We start from the raw sequence: 11,743 nt of genomic DNA on the forward strand, positions 1-11,743 counted from the left end.
TTCTCTCTGTTTTTATTTTTTACCTGTTTTCCTGTAAAATAATTCAACTGTCTCATATAAATTCACAGCATCTGTTAAATGTCTTATGAATCTTGCTGCCAATTCATTATTTGTCTTTTGACAATTGCATTTATAATTAAAATTCTCTCAGTATCATTTGTTCAACCAAAAATTTAAAAACAGTTTTAATGCAGTCAAATCTGTCATCTTTAGTTATGGTTAATTTCATTCCGTATGCGTAAGTATGTCTTCCAGCACACATTATTAAACAAACTTTCTCCTAAATTACTTTTGAGTATTTACACTGGGTTTTTTCACTTACTTCTTTAAACTATCTGTAATTTATTCTTACTGCATGGACTGAAATAAATAAATCTCTAAGAATATGAAAAGATGTGCACCTTCCTAATGCCACTGAAAGAAAAATTACAGCAGGTGACACACCATTTTGTTCAAATCGGAGTTGCAAAAATTATAGGACAATAACACCCCTGCTGGTCAGCATGTGTATACATGAGCTTCCTGTGTACTGCTGATAAGCCTAGAGTTGCTGTAGTCTTTTGGAAATGTAATGGGACAACATATTCAGTTTGGGGAATCTAACACTCAGAAATTTGAAAAAGCATTGATTGATATATAACTTTAAAAAATCATTTTCAAGCAGCAGTGTTTCTTAAGGGTACAAATCATCTGTCTGTTTGTCATCGAAGAAGAACATATAAACCCGCACCTCATTTGAGAAATGATTCCAGAGACTGGGGTGAGGGATCAGGGAGAGTAAGACAGGAATAATGACAAGTCAAAATAAGAGTGAGATTTGATCACCCCTGAGGCGAACAGGCCCTTGATTCTGCCACTTGCATAATGCAGAATTGTCCATTGGAGGTCTGGTGGTGGGAGCACCACCATTAGAGAAGTTCCAGAGCAAAACACCAAAAAGACTCAAGGCACATGCTTAAAACAACGTGCTTTCAGCTTCAGCTGAGTCTGCAATTATCTGAAACTGCCCACTGCAAGTGTGGTTAAAATCCAAGGTGGCCTGAGAGGACGTGTCATGAGACTCCCGATATAACCTCTGTCAGTAGGTGAATGCTTAAATAAATTGTGGTATATAACATATGGAAGATGATACAACTACTTAAAAATCAAAGTAAAATACATACTTATTGATCTAGAAAGATGTCAATAATATATTAGTAAGTAAACTATGGAACATCTTATATTTCATATCTCATTTTTTAAATTAAAAACACTGTGTGTGTGTGTGTGTGTGTGTTGTGCAATTTTATTGTATATTCTTATTTGAATATAGAAGAAGGTCTGGAAGAATTCTTAACCCTACCAGACCGCTGTACCTAATTTTCTGTACTTTGCCTAGACCTATTTTTTACAATGTCTCCAAGTTCCATCTTATTCTAACCACTTGTTTGCATATAACTAACATTTTTCTATATCATGTTGGTTTTTTCTTTAATGCTCAGGAGCCCAGGTATAGGGGACAGTTAGGTTCAGGGCCTCAAGTCTGGTATGGTTAACATGTGTTAACTTAAATGGTATTTCAAGAAAGGAAATTACTAAAGATTTCTTTATACAACCTGCATTGTTTAAATTGTTGCCCTAAAATTAATTACTTTTGTGTTATTGTTGTTTTAATATAATTAAGCCCTGGCCAGGTGACTCAGTTGGTTGAAGAGTCATCCTATACAACAAAAGGTTGCAGGGCACATGCCTAGATTGTGGATTCTATCACCAGTCATGGCTCATATAGGAGGCAATTGGTTAATATTTCTCATATTGATGTTTCTCTCTCTCTCTCCCTCTCTCTCTCTCTCTTCTTTCCTCTTCCCCTAAAAGAAATAATCATATCCTTGGTAAGGATTTTTTTAAAAGGTAATTAATTGAGGGATGTTGAAAATTAACTAATATATTCTTAGTTTGAGCTTTATTCCCACTTAGAGCTTCCTCAGAAAGGAATTTTGTTGCATTACTGAAAAATCATAATTCTTAATTATTAGTAAAAATCATTCTATTCCTAAGCCAAAAAAAGTCTCTCTTGTATTTATTCTATTCCTACTCCCTCAATTGGCACTATTCAGTATGGCAACTACCAGATAATATGTGCTATTAACTCTTTGAAATGTGACTAGTTCAAACTGAGATGGATTTTAAGTGTAAAGTTCACACCAGGTTTCAAAGATGAGAAACAAACAAACAACAAAGGGGAAAATAGTAACACTTCCAACAATAAAGATAAAAATTTTTAAAAGGATGTAAACACCTCACTTATAAAATTTTATTGCTTAAATGTTGAAAGGATAATATTTAGGGTATATCGAGGTTAATAAAATACATTAAAATTAATTGTGTTTCCTTTTGCTTTTTTAATGTACTAGAAAGTTTAAAATTACACTAAGTGAAATAAGTAAGGCAGAGAAATATAAATTCTGTATGGTTTCACTTATATGTGGAATCTGGAACAAAACAAAACAAACTAAACAGAAACAGACACATAGAAACAGAGATCAAAGGGATGGTTAGCAGAAAAGAGGGTGAGGAGAGATGGGTGAAAAGGGGGAGAGGAAGATAGTCCATAATATTGTGATAAATGTACATGGTGAAAGATGATTGCTAGAATTAGTGAGATGATCATATTGTAAGGTACAAAAATATCAAATCACTATATTGTATACCTGCAACTAATATAACCAATATGATTATATGCCAACTATGCATAAAAAATAAATATAATGCAAACCATTATAAAAATATAATGGTTTGCATTATATTTCTGTTGGACAATGCTACTCTAGAAGAACATTATTTTTTTCTTCATGGCAATTATTTCAATCTTTACTTATCAGAGTTACACCTTCAGTTTATGCAATCACCTCTCAGATATTATGTTGATTTCCATGTCCCAAGAAGTACCTGACACATAATAAGCACTCAATAAAGATGTGTTGTTGTTCACATAAAGAAAGCTTTGGAACCTAGGAGCAGGTGCTTTCCAGAAAGAGCAGTCTTCAGAGGGAGATGCTACAGAGGATTTGGTAAGAGGTATTTAGTGTCTTTGGAAGCCACATGCTCTTCACAATGGGTAGGAAATAAGTCAGACCACAGGAGGTTAAGAAATGAGTAGGTGGGCCCAACCGGCATGGCTCAGTGGTTGATCGTTGACCTATGACCCAGAAGGTCATGGTTTGATTCTGTCAGGGCTCATGCCTGGGTTGCGGGCTCAGTTCCCAGTGTGGGTTATGCAGGAGGCATCCGATCAATGATTCTCTCTCATCATTGATATTTCTATCTCTTTCTCCCTCTCCCTTCCTCTCTAAAATCAATCAAAATATATATTTTTTAAAATTAGTGAGTGGTACTTAAGTAGAGGCTGTAAACTTAGATCCCTTTGTTAACAGGGATACAGAGTTAGTAATCTAAGTGATCCAGAAAAACATTTACCGTAAAATAAAAAAGACTTAAGTATACTTTTATAAAGAGAGATACAATTACCAAGCCTCACTCCATCATACAACTACCTCATGTCCCCTTTTTCTCCTTTTGAATGAGCTTTTAATCATTTTAACAATGACACCAACAATTATCAACAGATGACCCAAAGGCAGAAAATAGCAATAATTTCACCCTTGCTCCATTTGAGGGCACTTTTCAAAGTGGTACAGGCAATGCACTGCCCATTCTAAGGGGCACCATGCTCATAGGCAGCCCTGATACAAGCTGGTGGATGTCAATGATGGTAGAAGTCAAGGATAAGGTAAGATTCAGAAATAGGGTAACAATGTCTTTTGTCCATACTAATTTGCCTAGCTACCTTCTAGCAAATGACACAACCTACTTCTATTATCTCAGTTGTATGTTTAACCAGAAATATGTATGTGTGTGTGTATGTAACATATATGTATATATATATATTTACATATATATACTAGTATACAAACCTACTGTACTTGTGATTGTACAAAAAATAAAAAATATAAATATTTGATAAGGGAAAAGCTTTATTACATTGGTCTTGTCAATGATTTCTTGGACATGATACCACCAAAAGCACAGGCAACAAAAGAAAAAATAGATAAGTGAGACTACATAAAAATAAAAGGCTTCAGCACAGCAAAGGAAATAATGAGCAGACTGATAATGCAGCCTACAGAATCAGAGAAAATATTTATAATCACATATCTGATAAAGAGTAATATCCAAGCCCTAGCCGGTTCGACTCAGTGGATAGAGCATTAGTCTGTGGACTGAAAGGTCCCAGTTTCAATTCTGGTCAAGGGCATGTACCTTGGTTGAGGGCACGTCCCCAGTAGGGGGTGTGCAGAAGGCAGCTAATCAATGTTTCTCTCTCATTGATGTTTCTAACTCTCTATTCCTCTCCCTTCCTCTCTGTAAAAAAAATCAATAAAATATATTTTTAAAAGAGTAATATCCAAAATATATAAGAAACTCCTACCACTCAATAGCAAAAATAATAATAATGACCCAATTTTAAAGTGATCAAAGGACTTGAATAGACATTTTTCAAAAAGAAGATATAACAAGTGGCCAACAGGTGTATGAAAAGATGCTCAACATCACTATTTATCAGGAAATGCAAATAAAAACCACAATGAGGTAAAAAGTTGAAGGAATTAAGAAGTGCAAATTGGAAGTTACAAAATAGTCATGGAGATATAAAGTAGAGCATAGGAAATATTGTCAATAAGATTGTGATAACTCTGTTATAGTGCCAGGTGGATACTGGAAATATCGAGGGGACCACTTTGTGAAGTATATGATTCTATGACCACTATGCTCTACTCCTGAAACTAATACAAAATAATATTGAATGTAAACTGTAATTTTGAAAAAAACACAAGGAACTATCACAAAAGGTTGGCTATCATCAAAAAGACGAAATACAACATGTTGACAATGAGGATATGGAAAATTGGAACGCTTGTGCACTGTTTGTGGGAATGTAAAATGGTGCACCCAATATGAAAACAATATGGAGGTTCCTCAAAAACTTAAAAATTGGACTACCATATGATTCAGTTCACAATTCTGGGTATATATCTAGAATTGGAAGAAAAAAAGAATTGGAATCAGGATCTCAAAGATGTTTCTGTACTCCCATGTTCATTGCAGCATTATTCACAATAGCCAACATGTGGAAGTAACCTAAATGTCCATTGAAAAATTAATGAGTAAAGAAAATGTTGTATATACAGACAATAGAATATTATTCAGCCATAAAGAAGAAGGAAATTATGTCATATGGGACAACATAGAGAAACCTTGAAAGCATTATGGTAAGTAAAAAAAGTCAGTCACAGAAGGACAAATACTGCATGATTTATGTGAGGTATCTAAAGCAGTTAAACTCATAGAAGCAGAAAGCAGAATGATGGTTGACAGGGCCTGGAAGGAGAGGAGTGTGAGATGTTACTGTTCAAATGGGTTTAAAGTGTCAAATACATAAGATGAAAAGTTCTTGAGATCTGCTATACAATGATGTGCTTATCTATATCTATCTATATCAGTGGTTCTCAACCTTCTGGCCCTTTAAATACAGTTCCTCATGTTATGACTCAACATTAAAATTATTTTCGTTGCTACTTCATAACTGTAATGTGGCTACTGTTATGAAGCGTAATGTAAGGATGGTCTGATATGCAGGATGGTCTTAGGCGACCCCTATGAAAAGGTCTTTAGACCGCCAAAGGGGTCGCGACCCACAGGTTGAGAACCACTGATCTATATAAAAGCCTTATATGCTAATTGTCTCTCTGATCATTAGATCAGTCGCTATGACATGCAGTGACCACCAGGAGGCAGACACTCCAACTGGTAGGTTAGCTTGCTGCTGGGGTCCGGCCAATCAGGACTAGGCGAGATGAGCCGAAACGCCCTAGAGCCCTCCTATGGTCCCTCCACAGCCCGATCATGCACTGGTGGGGTCCCTTGTCCTGGCCTGCACCCTCTAATAATCTGAGACTCCTTGGGGGATGTTGGAGAGTTGGTTTCAGCCCAATCCCTGCAGGCCAGGTTGAGGGATCCCACCAGTGCAAAAATCCATGCACTGGGCCTCTAGTAGTTGATGATTACTGTACTGGACAGTTAAAAATTTATTAAGAAGATAGATCTCATGATGTAAGGTTTTTACAATAAAAAATATATTGAAAGGGGACATCTGTAATACTTTCAACAATAAGGGTATATTTAAAAGAAGAATATATTGGCTTTTTCATGATTTAATCTATAACTTTTTCCTCATGAAACTTGTTATTTAATGCCACTGGTATAACAAATATTCAAATTGAGCATGTTGCTCAAATTCTTATAATAGAATTGAATAAAAACTTGGGTTAAAAAATATGCATAATAAATTCACTGAAGTAAAGCTAAAAAATAAAACCTAAAAGTTTAATTATTTATTTTAGTGGATGGAGAGGGTCATGAATTAAATGTGAAATAATTTGTTATTTCCTGCTAAAAAAACTGCTGATGCCAAAGTTTTTTCATATCACCACTAAAATAGAGTTTTGTTTTGTGTTTTTTAGTTTTCATATCATAGTCATATAAGACTTCCTCTTATAGAAAGAGTTGCTTTTGGGGGGAAAATGCTCCTATACGCCCACATGGAACATGAGATAAGGCTCATGGTCCCTGGCATTGGGTGGTGACAAAACTGTAGAAAGACAGAAGTGGCTCTGTACAACTGAGAGCTCCAGGGGAGGTTCAGGCAGTCCAAAGCAGAAAGTAAAGAGGAGAGGAAAGAAGACAAACAAAATGATGGGCTGCCACATGTGATGTCACTCTTCTTTAGGACTCTACAAATCTTCATAAAGTCTACCAAAAATTCATGTAATACTTCTTCATTACATTCTTGAGAAGTCAGGTAAATTAATTGCATTTAAAAACCAAATCATTTTTTAAAATTATCACTTCTAAAATAAACCAGATGTGCCCTACCCTGCTTGGCTCAGTGGATAGAGCATCGACCTTGGGACTGAAGGGTCACCAATTTGATTCCGGTCAAGGGCATATACCTGGGTTGTGGGCTCGATCCCCAGTAGGGGGCAGGCAGGAGCAGCCAATCAATGATTCTCTCTCATCATTGATGTTTGTATCTCTCTCTCCCTCTCCCTTTCTAAGATCAATAAAAAATATATTAAAACATAATAATAAAATAAAATAAGCCAGATGTTACTTATATCTCCTGAGTAAATGGCCAAATTAATGACAATAGGATTATCTGAGTAATGTGGGTTATGTGCCTATGTTTTTCCTAAACTAGCCAGAAAATTGAAGAAAGGTAGATATTTGGTATTTAAATTACATAGTGTTTTTGCCATAACTCAATCACAGTACACTTTATTTCTTCAGGGATTTATGTATGTGTATGTTTTAAAACTGACCCAAATGCCAACTTTTAAGGCTTTATATCTTTAAATGTTGTTTATATTCAAAATTCCAAGGTCATTTTACATTTCTGTGCTTTCAAAACTTTACTTAGCAATCATCTCTAGTTGCCAAGTTCAATGGACTCCAAGGATAAGGAGTTCATAGTCCAAACTCTCCTAGACAGGGCAGGGAGTGGGGAAGCAGATAAAATAGGTTGACGATAGGAATTTCCAGCTCCTTTCTTCAGCGCCTTCTTTTTAGGGTTTCCGTCCAAGACCTTTTTCAATCATCTGATGCAACTTATTTCTAAAGCTTTATATAATGAATTTGCCTTATTAAATTAATTCATACTGACTGTCTGCAACTGACCTACTTTAGATCAAAAGACATACACACCCTGAAGGTAAAGGGATGGAAAAAGATATTTCATGCAAATGGAAAAAAACAAACAAAAAAAAAGCTGGGGTAGCAATATTTATACCAGACAAAATAGACTTTGAAACAAAGACTAAAATAAGAGACAAAGAAGAAAATTTAATAATAATAAAGGGATCAATCCAGCAAGAGGATATGCAACCCTTGTAAACATTTATGCACCCAACATAGGAGCACCTAAATATATAAAGCAAATATTAACAGACATAAGGGAGAGATCAACAGTAATACAGTCATAGTCAGGGACTTTAACACCCCATTGTAACCAATAGGTAGATCTTCCAGACAGAACATCAACAAGGAAACAGTGGCCTAAAGGTCACATTAGATCCAGTGGATTTAATTTATATTTTAGAGCTTTTCATCTCAAAGCAATAGAACATACATTGTTTTCAAGTGCATATGGAACTGGCATTATTTACAATAGACAAGATATGGAAGCAACGTCAAACAGAGAAAAATAAATACCACATGGTTTTATTTTTATGTGGAATCTAAAGAAAATAAATGAAAAAAACAAAACAGAAATAGACTCATAGATACCAAGAACAAACTGATGTTTTCCAGATGAGAGGGGTGGTTGGAGGCTGGGTGAAAAAGGCAAAGGGATTAAGAAGTAAAAGTTGGTAGTTACAAATAATCATAGGGATGTGAACTACAGCATATGGAAAATGGTCAAAAATATTGTAAACTGTGAATGTTTCCATGTGGGTACTACACTTCGAAAATTATATAAATGTCTAACCACAATGCTGCACACCTGAAACTTATATGAAATAATGTTGAATGCCAATAGTAATTGAAAAATAAAAAGAAAATGAAATTGCTAAATAAACAGGAAAAATAAATTTATTAATTCCAACTGAGAGATTTGCTGGGGTGGGGCTGAATTCAAAAGAGGTTACTAAGAGTGGGCAGTGTTGAGCATAAAGGAATAAATCCTATATAATAAAAGCCTAATATGCTAAGTGTCTGACTGCTCAGCCATTCAACCAGTCACTATAATGTGCACTGATCACCAGGGGTCAGATTCTCCAACCAGTATGTTAGCTTACTGCTGGGGTGCAGCTGACCAGGACTGGGCAAGATAGGCCCGACACACCCTAGAGCCCTCCCATGGTTCCTCCCCAGCCCCAATCATGCACAAGTGGGCTCCCTCAGCCTGGCCTGCATCCTGTCACAATCTGGGAACCCCTTGGGGGATGTCAGAGAGCAGGTTTCAGCCCTATCCCTGCAGGCCAGGCCTAGGGATCCCACCGGTGCACAAATCCGTACACCAGGCCTCTAGTCATAAATAATAGAACATTCAATACCAGGAACAGGTTAATGTTTAAAACATATTCAAGTAAGTATCATACAGTTGATGGCCTAGTATCCTTATGCTTTAGTCCAATCTTGACTTTTGAGCATCTTGAAGATGTGTCTCAGAGATGGAATTCTCTAGAATAAACAAATATGCTTCATTCTTCCCCTCACATTTTAAGTAATGTAAGAATAAACCAACTAATAGAGTTCAGCTCTCTTGGGTTTCAGCAATGGAAAGCATCCTCTTGTGTACATTACTGATCACAAATTAGTTTGGTCCCATGATCAGCCTGACAAATAGACAAAGCACAGTCTCCCAGTATATCAGAATTTCTCCTTGGAAGCTAAGGCCATTCCTCTATATTTCCACAAATTGGTTTGCCTTAGCAATACTCCATGAAACTTGCTCAAACATCATTTAGTAAAACTTTCCACCCAATACAAGAAAGAATCCTAACAAATAAAAAATCCCCATTCAACTATGTGTTTTTGCTCATGAGATCTATAAACTAAAAACACTGATGAATGAATAACTTTCAAAATATATATATATATATATATATATTCTTGGCCAGAGCAATGAACCAAAGAGGTTAAATTTAACCAATTGATTTAACCAATGAGATTAAGTTGCAAATAAATGTAACGCCCAGAATTTAGTATAAAATAAATGTATATGCATTACAGCTTATTCAAAGAAGTAGAAGATAATTAGACTAAAGAATAGACTTAGACCAAAGAATAGACTTAGATCTCTAACCGGTTTGGCTCAGCGGATAGATAGAGCATCGGCCTGCGGACTCAAGGGTCCCGCAGTGAGGGATGTTTCTAACCCTCTATCCCTCCCCCCCCCCACCCCTGTAAAAAATCAATAAAATATATTTAAAAAAAAATAGACTTAGAGGACATGACAGGTCTCCTTATATATCTGAAAGGCTGTCTTATGAAAATGGGGTTTAACTTGATTTCTGGGGGCTTCTTAAAGCCAATGAGTTGAGAGCCGGAACCAGAGGGGAACCCAAGCCCCTCGAGCAGGGACAGGCCGAAGCTCTTGGCCCAGCGCCAACCCTGCAGGCTGGCCTGGAGAAGTAATGCCGGGTGCTCTCCATCAACAGCCACATTGTCTGCAGCTACATGGGAAACAGGGCGGCCACGTTCCTGCTGCAGGTTTTAGGGTTTGAGATCGAGGCTGTGAACTCTGTCCAGTTTTCAAACCACACAGGCAAGGCACACTGGAAGGGTCAGGTGCTGAACGCAGAGGAGCTCCAGGAGGTGTACGAAGGCTGAAGCTGAACAACGTGAATAAATATGACTAGGTGGTCATGGGTACACGAGGGACAAGTCCTTCCTGGCCATGGTGGTGGGCATCGTGCGGGAGCTGAAGCAGCAGAACTCCCGGCTGGTGTACATGTGCGACTGGTGAGGGGTGACAAGTGGGATGGCGAAGGCCCCATGTACGTTCCAGAGGAGCTCCTTTCTGTTCACAAAGAAAAGGTTGTGCCGGTTGCAGACACTATAACTACCAACCAGTTCGAGGCTGAGTTACTGACTGGCAGAAAGATCCACAGCCTGGAAGAAACCTTAGCGGTGAGGGACACGCTGCACTCGATGGGGCCCGCCGTGGTCATCACCAGCTCTGACATCCCTTCCCCGCAGGGCAGTGACCACCTGATTGTGCTGGGGAGCCAGAGGATCCGGCACCCTGAAGGCTCCGTGGCAACAGGGAGCATATGCATGGACATTCGTAAGGTGGACGCGTCTTTGTGGGCACGGGGCACTTGTTTGCCGCCATGCTCCTGGTGTGGACACAGAGGTACCCCAATAATCCCAAGGTGGCCTGTGAGAAGACCGTGTCAGCCGTGCACCACATTCTGCAGCGGACCATCAAGTGTGCGAAAGCCCAGGTTGGAGAAGGGTGGAAGCCCAGCCCGGCCCAGCTGGAGCTGAGGATGGTCCAGCAAAAGGGACATCAGAGAACCTGGAGGTTGTCATCCAGGCAGCAGTGCTGTGAGGGCGTGTGCTGTAGCACAGCGTGTTGGTGTCTCCGTCGCCATCCCTGTGAAAAAATGTAATGTCTGCCTTAGAGCTGTGACCAAAACGATGTATTTTTTTCTTTTGTGAGTGTCCAGCATCCACTGGTCTTAATTGTGAAAATGTGTCAGTCGTGCTTTTTAAAAATAACAGTGATTGCAAAACACACACACACACACACACACACACACACACACACACACACAAAAAAAAGCCCTCAAAATGCAAAGGGAACCCACTGTATGGAGGAACATATTTACCAATGACACATCTGATAAGGGGTTAATCTAAAATACATAAAGAATTTATATAACTAGCCCTAACTGGTTTGGCTCAGTGGATAGAGCATCACCCTGCGGACTGAAGGGTCTCAGGTTTGATTCCAGTCAAGGGCATGTTCCGTGGTTGTGGGCACATCCCCAGTAGGGGGTGTGCAGGAGGCAGCTGATCGATGTTTCTCTCTCATCGATGTTTCTAACTCTCTATCCCTATCCCTTCCTCTCTGTAAAAAATCAATAAAATATATTTTTTAAAAAGAATTTATATAACTCAACCCGAGGAAGATGAA

General features: G+C 38.0%; 1 pseudogene; it reads left to right on the forward strand.

Annotated features, from left to right (window-relative positions):
* Positions 1-234: 234 nt before the first annotated feature.
* LOC102759514 lies at positions 235-11,155 on the forward strand (annotated as a pseudogene).
* The last annotated feature ends 588 nt before the right edge of the window (positions 11,156-11,743 follow it).

This window comes from Myotis davidii, unplaced genomic scaffold (assembly GCF_000327345.1).
Source record: "Myotis davidii unplaced genomic scaffold, ASM32734v1 scaffold5, whole genome shotgun sequence".
NCBI classification, from domain to species: Eukaryota; Metazoa; Chordata; class Mammalia; order Chiroptera; family Vespertilionidae; genus Myotis; species Myotis davidii.